We start from the raw sequence: 10081 nt of genomic DNA, 5'->3' as shown, positions 1-10081 counted from the left end.
CACTGCAGACGTGCACGCAGGTTCCCTGCCCAGAGTGCACTGCAGACGTGCACGCAGGTTCCCTGCCCAGAGTGCATTGCAGACGTGCACGCAGGTTCCCTGTCCAGAGTGCATTGCAGACGTGCACGCAGGTTCCCTGTCCAGAGTGCATTGCAGACCTGCACACAGGTTCCCTGCCCAGAGGGCACTGCAGACGTGCACGCAGCTTCCCTGCCCAGAGTGCACTGCAGACGTGCACGCAGGTTCCCTGCCCAGAGGGCACTGCAGACGTGCACGCAGCTTCCCTGCCCAGAGTGCAGTGCAGATGTGCACACAGGTTCCCTGCCCAGAGTGCATTGCAGATGTGGACACGGGTTCCCTTGAGTGAAATTTGGTATGAAGACGCGTGTCCCATTGCTTTGAAAAGGTGAGATTGCAATCTGCAAATTACCTGGAAAAAAATAATACAAAATGAAAAGAAAGACTTCAAAAGAGGACTTGTGGGTCTTTTTATGTTTGTTTTTTACTTATCCTCTGTGGCACACTATTCAAATGAGCCTGGATGACATTGATTTTCTTAGGATCTTTCTGTAATTTAGTTCTTGACCTGATAGCAAAGGAGGACTCAGAGCGTTTTCACCTCTTCATTTCCCCCAGCAGTGAGTCCAAGGTACGGCCTAGACAGAGAACTCACAAGCATAAACAAAACAGGCAAACAAACAGCAGGTTGATGTTGTACACGGACCCGCCCCATCTGATTATTACCATTTGCTAGGCTCCGTCCAGGAGACGTCAGTTCCAAGAACGAGAGGGAGGGGACAGGTATCGCATCTTTCCACAACTTACTTTCACCAGGCTGCAGACAGAATTCTGACACGTGGAGACACCCGCTAGGAAGTAGGCACAGACCTGTCACCCACATGTTTCTGGTGCATTCCTTCCTGTCACCACCCCCACCACCTCCTAACATGTCCTGCCGTGCAATGTCCTAGGTTATTTGGTCTCTTGGTGAGTTTTCTATAAATGGCACCATGCTGTCTTTTGTTTCTAGCCTCTTTTGTTCAATATTATGTTTGAACCACACCCATGGTATGCCACATAGCAACAGTTCATTCCTTTTTTGTGTGTGTGTGATGGAGTCTCGCTCTGTCACCCAGGCTGGAGTGCAGTGGTGAGATCTCGGCTCACAACCTCACAGCAACCTCCACCTCCCGGGTTCAAGTTATTCTCCTGCCTCAGCTTCCTGAGTAGCTGGATTACAGGCGGGCGCCACCATGCCCGGCTAATTTATTGCATTTTTAGTAGAAACGGGGTTTCACTATGTTGGCCAGGCTGGTCTTGAACTCCTGACCTTGTGATCCGCCCGCCTCAGCCTCCTAAAGTGCTGGGATTACAGGGGTGAGCCACTGGGATTACTTGGCCAGTGCGCCAAGCCAGTTCCTTCATTTTTACACTGCATGTAGTAGCAGGATGTAACTATATCCCTGGGGATACAGTTACAGTTCAGTAGCAGAATGAATAATAATATATCCCCATGAACATAGTTAGAGTTTATCCACTCTGCTACTAACATAGGATCCAGTTTCCTCTTTCCACTGTTGTTGCCCTGACACTTGCACATTTCTTTTGGTTGGATATACAAGGAAGTGGAATTGCTGGATCATAGATTATGCATATTTATCATTTGTTTGTTTCTTTATTTAAGCACATGGTGAAATGGACAGATCATAAGGATACAGTCTAATGAGTTTTGACTGTTGTATACACCCGTGTAACTCACACACACATCGAATCAGGGAAGAGCCTTTCTATGACTCATGCATTTTCTTTGGCCTGGTGTCCAAGCATTCACTGTTGGGATTTCTAGCACCCTAAGTTAGCCCTGCTTGTTCCAGAACCTTTGACATTTGTCCATCTTACAGGAATCATCCTTCCCTCCGCTCGATGGTGATACTGCAACCTCTCTTGTCTCCTGACCAGTGGATGGGCATTTGGGTTATTTCTAGTCTGTGGCTGTTATAGATGAACTTCCCTGATTCTTCTTGGATGAGACGTTTTGTGGACGTGTGTTTTCATTTCTCTTGGAAGAGGGTGGATATCTTGGGGTGGAGTGGCTGGGTCTTAGGGTAGACAGATGCTTAACCTTTTAAGAAACTGCCAGTTATCAGAGTGGCTGTGCATTGCATATCCAACCAGCAGTGTGCAGGAGCCCCTATCAGTCCACATCGCGCCCGCACCTGGTGTTGTCTGTCTGTTTTGTTGTAGCCATTCTAGAAGGCATATGAAGTGGCATATTCTTTTTGTGAGCCGGAGTGTGCAGCTGAGCCTCAGGTTGAACTAGCCTGCTGGTCTGAGGGTCCAGGCAGAGGAACTGTGGCCCTCTGTGTTCCTTTGCCACCTGGTTTTCCCGGTGAGTGGGGATCTGGTTCCAGTGGCCGCCATCCTTTTCTGCACCAGTACCCCACACACACTCACACTGCCGCATCCTCAGTAATGAGAGTGAGGTGAATCTTGCTTTTTTTCTCCACTTTACCAGTTAAACACAAAGATTATGTGTGACCTCTGGCCACTTACTTGCTGTGTCTGCATCAGTTTCATTATTTGCAGAATGAGGGTACTAAGAGTAGTTATCGCCAACAAAAATCGCAGAAATACAGGAGCTCAGACATGAAGCAACTAGAACAATGTGAGATATCTTGTAAGTACTCAGATTGCATTAGCTAGTGCCAGTTATGTGCATGCTTCTTACTGAAGAAAAGAGAAAGCACGTAGCATTTCTGTTAAGTTTCCTTTGCATTTAAGTTTCACACCTACATTCAGCATTCTATCCGCAAAGATCAAAGATGCTGAAGATAACGGAAAATTTCTAGCATATGCCGGAAGGAACGTGGAGTTAATAGAAAAAACAAAATTCACAATTACTAACCAGTTTTAGTTAGAATGATGAGATAAAAGGATATCCAAATATGTAGTAATTCAGTACATAATAAAATAATAGCACATTATTTTAGTGAATTATATTTTAAAAAATATAAATTATATAAGAATATTTTAGGAAATACAGATTTTAGGTTTTGTTGGGGAAATATGATTATTTTCCTTTTTAAATTATATTGTACACATATATGGTTGTGTTTGTATGATATTTTAAAGTATTTAAAAACATTTTAATAGATTTTGTAATTACAACCACTGTAGAGTGTAAATAGAGATGTGAGTAAAATACTTTCTGATGTGAAGAAAGCCTGTCAGAGTCATCTTTTTTTTTTTTTGGAGGATCAGGGGAAAGGAAAAGAATTTAGAAGAAAGGCATAGGTTTTACAGGTAAACATGATCTAAAAGTTAGCCATGTAAAACCTAAATCCATTTCAGTGTTATAACCAGAATCTGCCCAATGCGTAGTAAAATTCCATCTAGGAATAACATATATTTCACAATTGCTAAAAGAGTAGATTTTAAATCTTCTTACCACAAAAACAGCAAGTATGTGAGGTGGTGAATATGTTAATTAGCTTGATTTAATTATCCCACAATGTAAACATGTATCCACACACCACCTTGTACATGGCCATATGCAATTGTATATGATCTGACAATTAAACAAAAGTTGAATGGAAAATAAAATCCAAATTAATTTTACAGAGTGTGTTTCAGTATCAGATACATGTTTTACATTGGATTGAACCAGGTGAAGTTGCTGGGGTTTTTTTTGTTTTTTTTTTTTAATTTAACAAGGTTGAATAGACCAGGTGTGGTGGCTTACACCTGAATCCCAGCACTTTGGGAGGCCAAGGCAGGCAGATCACCTGAGGTTAGGAGTTCAAGACCAGCCTGTCCAACATGGGGAACCCCCATCTCTACTAAAAATACAAAAATTATCCAGGTGTGGTGATGGGCGCCTATAATCTCAACTACTCAGGGGGCTGAGGCAGGAGAGTCGCTTGAGCCAGGGAGGCAGAGGTTGCAGTGAGCTGAGATTGCGCCATTGCACTCCAGCCTGGACAACAGAGTGAGAAGTGAGATTCTGTCTCAAAAAAAAAAAAAAAAAAGTTGAATATTGACCATTTCATGTAATTTAATTGTATATTGGTAAACTTACACATCAGTGCCAACTTTATTAAGTTCCTCATAAAACGAGGAGGGATATAAATAAATAACTGGGTCAATAACAAATACTTAGTAAATGAAAAAAAATAACATTTTCTTAAGCAAAGAGAAAGCGGGAAATTTAAACAAAATCCATTGAGGTTTCAAAGAATGGTTGGCAGAAACTAACGGTGACCAGGAAAGTAAGCAAACAGCCTCCAGAGGAAGAAGCGTTTTCATATGTTTACCAATATTTACCATCACTAGAAAGATTTCTATTTGCAAAACTCTCCACAGGAAAGTATTTTCTGGGAGCGTCACCCCAGAACTGGAGTGGGATGAGTGTTGGGAACCGGGTTTGTCATTTCTTTGTGGTGTGAACAGACAGGATTCCCCAGCCCTAAACCTAAATGTGAACTAGACTCGCCTATTTGTTCATACATTTAATCTGTTACAACAAAAAGCATACTGTTTTCTTGCCATTACAAAAGTAATACATACTTATTATAGAACAATTGGAAAAAAACAAACGAAAGAAAAAGAAACAGTTTTCAAAATCTCACTTTCCAGAGTCACATTTCTACAACTCTGTTAGGGTGCATTTCTATCTTTCGGGGGCCTTATATTTTATGCTAAAAATGAAATTACATAGTGCACACAGTGCAGTCACACCTACTATAGGTGTGTTTTCACACTGCTATAAAGAAATACCGGAGACTGGGTAATTTATGAAGCAGAGAGTTTCAATTGACTCACAGTTCTGCATGGCTGGGGAGGCCTCAGGAAACTTACAATTATGGTGGAAGATGAGGGGGAAGCAAGGAGCTTCTTCACATGGCAGCAGGAGAGAGAAGTACAAGCAGGGGAAATGCCAGATGCTTATAAAACCATCAGATCTTGTGAGAACTTACTCATTATCACGAGACCACCATGGGGGAGACTGCCCCCATGACCCAGTCACCTTCCTCCCTCAACATGGGGGGATTACAATTCGAGCTGAGATTTGGGTGGGGACACAGAGCCACACCACATCACACTGTGCTCTTTGCTTGGCATTGGATGAGTGCTGTCCTCTGTCTCTGTCACCTGCCCTGGCTCATGGTTACATGGATGTTCAATCTTTGTTGGTGCATGTAACAGTTTATGAATCTGCAGCTTGGATGCAGGTCCCCAATCCCTGCTGTGCTGCCTACGGGGTGACTCCTTGCTCAGCCCCCATCACCTACAGTGCTGGTTCTGTAGGTCTGGGCCTGCACTTGGCCACCTGTGTCTTTCCTGCCTGGAAGTCCCTGGGAGCACCAGCCTGCTCCTTCTACTTCCTGCAGCTCACCCGGTGAGCACCTCAGTGTTTTCTTTTCAGTCTTGAATACACAGCTAGTGATTATTTATGTCGAATTCTCTTTGTTAAGTCGTTGGGTCTGTGTCATCTCCCGACTCGACCTCGATGGACATACCTGTTACCACACATTCACAGGCAGCTAAATACATGTCCATCTCCATTTAATATCTTCAGAAAACAGACACAAAAGGTGAATGGCTTATGTACATTGAAAAGGTTGCTCCTCAGAAAGTTGTACTGATTCACACTTTCAACAGCCACGCCTAGGCACTGTGTTCTCACACAACTTTGCTAGGCTGATTATTACTTTTTAATTGCATTAATTTCAAATAAGTATAACCTGTTTAAATAATATGAAATCAACAAAATATAAATATTTATAACTAATTAGATAATCCTGAAAGGCAAGGAATTAAAGGGAATTAAATTCTATGCATAGTCTAACTTTTAGACCGTTTTTCTCTTATAAGGCATTTACTATATAAGGCAATGTGTTTTAGAAACATTGGTCTGTTTATTCCTCATTAGTTTATTCCTCATAATGTATATATTCCTCATAATGTATATATAATATACATTAGCCTTCCCATTATACAATGGAGAAACTGGATCCCAGTAACTGACTCGAGGCCCGTATTAGGCCAGCCTGTGGCCTGAGGATGTCAGACTTCATAGTAACCATCAGAGGAGGGGATCCTGTGGTTTCAGAGCACAGGCTTGGAAGGCGGACCTCCTAGGGACCTTGAGACTGACCACGCTGTGAATCCCATTGTCTACGAAGAAACGGGCACACAGAAATCACATAGAATGCCTCCACTGCTCAAGATTCTCTGGAGAAACACCTCTCCCACAGCACCCTGCCTTTGGCATTTGTGGCTAGTGGTAAAGCACTGGTACCCAGTGTGGTCTCCGGGTGGATGCAGGTACATCCATGTGGTCCTGGCAGGCTCCATGGAGGAAATCCAGATGGTCCCTGGAGGGCTCTGCCTGGTCCGGTCCCTCCTGTTCTCAAGCTCACGGCCTGCTGAGGTCCAGTCTAGACTGCCCTCAGCCGTGCTGCCCCTTTGCTTGTAGGGTGCCCTTGGCTGTGAATGCCGCCCCCGAGGTGCTGGGGCATGCACCTGCCCTCCCCCCAGACCTCTCCCATGTCCGTCCTACCAGGCGTCCTCCCTGACGCCACCCAGGGCCTCGTCTCCCTCTATGGGCTCGGGTCGCCTGTCTTAGAATCGGTGTGAAGGCACATCCTCTTTGTGGAGGATGTGTCCCACCACTGGTTCCTCCTTAACAACTGGTTTCGTGGTGGAGGGGAGCTGGCGGGGTTTGGAGGCTAATTTTGCCCATTCTTCACTCTTACAGAACCCAGACAACCTCGGGATGCTTTCTGCTTGAATTCCCAGCCTGCCATTTTGTTCTCTTTGTGTCTAGCCCATGTCAGGAATGCACTCGGCAAGCAGGCACTCAGGTCAGGTGCTCAGACCTAAATGCAAGCAAGCGGCAGGATCGCTTCAGCCTTCCAGGCAATGTGTCCAGAAACTGATTGCATCCGAAATTGAGGGTTCTCTGAGCTTGAGTAAATGCAGTACCACATAGGGACATTTTGTCAGCAGCGTGTCCAGCTAGAACATGGAAGGAAGGAATTCTAGGTTGTCGTGAAGTCTGTGGTCGCCTCGTGAGTGTCCCTGAATAAATTGTGGGTCAGTTTCTCTTGCATCACCAAAGACTTGAAACAAGCAGGACTTCCATGTCAATTTCCAAAAGAAAATTCTTAATGAGAGAAATAATATTTTGTTGCTTTTTCTCTTTAGCAGCAGTCGAATGAATTGACTGAGATCATTTTATGTGGCCAAAAGATTATAACAGTGATTTCTCATCTTCTCCCTGTTTCCAACTAATACATATTTTTTATTTTGGTCACACATATGTAACATAAAATTCAATGTCTTACCCATTTTAAGTGTGCAGTTCAGTGGCATTAAATACATTCACACTGTGGTGTGAGCATCACCACCGTCCACCTCCAGACCCTATTCACCTTCCCCAACAGAACTCGGCCCCATGAACGCTTACTGTCTCCAGCCTCTCATGTCCACTCTCATGCTCAGCTCGGATTTTCATTCAGCAACTTTGGCTCTTTTGTTTTGTTTTCTAATTTGGAAAGAGTGTCTAAGGCAATGGGGAGTGTTGTAGGTGGCAGAGCGGTGGGCGTTTGCTAGAAAACAGTAACGGTGTGTGTTGCTATGTAGGTGGAAAACGTCTGTGTGGCTATTTTCAAACCTCTCTTCCCGTGAGTTACGTTTATGTGCTGTATTAAACTGCAAGGTGCTGGAAGGTGGCTACATGCTTGGACTTCATTTGTTGCACATCATTTGTGGAAGGCTGCAGTAAGCACTCAATACTTTGCTGTTGATTGATTACAGAACAGATCGATCAGATTGCAGAGCTCTGGCAGGTGCCACCGGCTGCCTAATTCATCGTTCATCAAAAAGTCTTCTGAAAGTTGGGTCTCTAACAGGTGGTTTGGGCCACTTTCCTCTCCATCAAGGGGGCGTTCTTGACGTGTGGGTTTATTATTTTCTCCTCACATTTTAATGCCACTCATTTGAATTGATGTCTGGGTCCAATGAGTTGGCACAAGAGAACCACTAAGTCCAGACACACCCTGGTGGCACCGGGGCCCTGCTTGGCTCAGACACGCCCTGGCGGCACCCAGGCCCTACTTGGCTCCCCTGGCCGGAGCCAGAAGAGCTCCTCTTTGTCAGGAAGTCTGCAGGTTTCAGACACTAATTCTCTGCTGGGCATGCATCCAGAAGAGGTGTAAGGAGTGACAGACTGATGGAAAGGCACAGCACCTTGGCTGGACGGGCTCGTCCTGTTTCTGGGCGGGCGGTGCGCACGACTTCCGTGTTTGGTGGAGAAGTAGCCTGTGGTGAGAAGCGGGGAGCCCACTTCCTCCTTCTGGGGACGGCTTGGGAGTGCACTGGGGGACGTGAATTGCTTTGTGTGTTGACAGCTCAGGAAAACTTACGCTTCTGTCAGAAGAAATATGTCTTTTAGGTGGAACTGGCCTGAGTTAGAATCTCAGATGCTAAGAAATCAGATAGACTTTCCAGGAAAAAGGTGTGTTTTCGGCCGTGCTGTGAGTGGTTGTGAGAAAGGTCTGATTTGCAGCTGAAACAGGTTCCTCAAGGGACTGTGGCTGCCCCAGCTGAGAGCTTGCCGCAGGTGAACCCCAGCTTGCTTCCTAATGCTCTGTGCTCAGGAGGGGAAGCTCCCAGTGGCTCAAATAGCCCTGGTGCTGCCTGCAAAGTTCTCCGAAAGGGGGACAGGACCAACTTGCCACTCCAGACACAGGATAAAAATCGCAGCAGAGCAAGACTCACGCCGGATCACACGGTGTGGTGACTTCCTTTCCTTCGCACCCCTTTTCAATCTTAACATACTGAAGGGCAAGGGCTGTGGAGAAATCGGGATGCTGGGTGGAGACCAGGAAGGGCGCAGGGAGCCACTTGTGGAGTCGGGAGGACCACGTGCAGATTCTGTGTCTGACGTGAACGTGCTTGCTAGGTGTCCTGCGTGGTCTCCGGCCACCACGAGGAGAGCCTCCCCCTGCGCTTGCCTTCACCCTGGCTGCCTGTGAACTACGGGGCAACTATGAAAAGTCCCTCATGCCGGCCCTCCCCAGCCCTCCCAACATGGTGTAGCCAGCCTCTCCACGGTTGGTCTACGTGCAGCTCTGCAGGTGACTTGATGTGCGTGCCCGGAGAACCCGTCCCTGCCGAGCCCCTCAGTTGGAGACCTGGTGCTTGCTGAGGGCAGACACCTGGTCCTATGTCCCGCACACCCTGGTGAACACCAGAAACCAGGGGCACAGGGAGGGACCCTCGCTTGCCTGTGGAAAGTGTTAACAGGAACTTGAGACACTTAGATCATGTGTTAACTCTGGGCGTCATTGACAGATGTCTGAGAGCTTGAGGTGGGGAGATGCAATTTAGCTTCTCAGACTGGCCTGGGTAATTAAACTGCCAATGTTATTTATGAGTTTTGGTCTTAAAGTGTTGTGCAAGCACCCAGAGGCTTTCTAGCAAAGAGAGTGCTATTTTCTTAATCACATAAAATCTTAAGGTCCTGGCAGCCACTCTTCAGAGGGTGTTTCCCGTTGTTGCGGCTTAATCTGGTGGTGAAGCTGTTGATGGAGTTCCCATGAGTAACAAGAAACAGCAGAGATTTGTGCATTTCCACGTACAGCAAGTCCTGGCCCCACCCACTTAGTGCTACGCCAACCAGTTGTGGGAAAATGTACATTTCCAGGAAACTGCACACCATTGGGTAAAGTGTTGGTCCTTCAGGGAGAGAAGAACAATGACCATCTTCTTCCTCTGTCTCCAAGAATATGAATACATTATTTTAAGGACCAAAATGGCCGAGACCATAATTGTACCATGACTAGCCCTAGGCATTAAACAACAGCTTAAGTAGCTCTTGCTGGCTATGAGCCCAGCTCTGACACTGCCTGGGTGAGGGCCTAGCCCCCAGTGCCTGAGTTTCTGCATCTGTGAGCCCAGTTCTGACACTGCCTGAGTGTGGGGTGCTAGACCCTCAGTGCTCTGTAAGCCCAGCTCTGACACTGCCTGGGTGCGGGGTGCTAGACCCTCAGTGCTCTGTAAGCCCAGCTCTGAC

This window comes from Mandrillus leucophaeus, unplaced genomic scaffold (assembly GCF_000951045.1).
Source record: "Mandrillus leucophaeus isolate KB7577 unplaced genomic scaffold, Mleu.le_1.0 Scaffold6, whole genome shotgun sequence".
NCBI lineage: Eukaryota > Metazoa > Chordata > Mammalia > Primates > Cercopithecidae > Mandrillus > Mandrillus leucophaeus.
Note: the sequence above shows the minus strand (reverse complement) of the source record.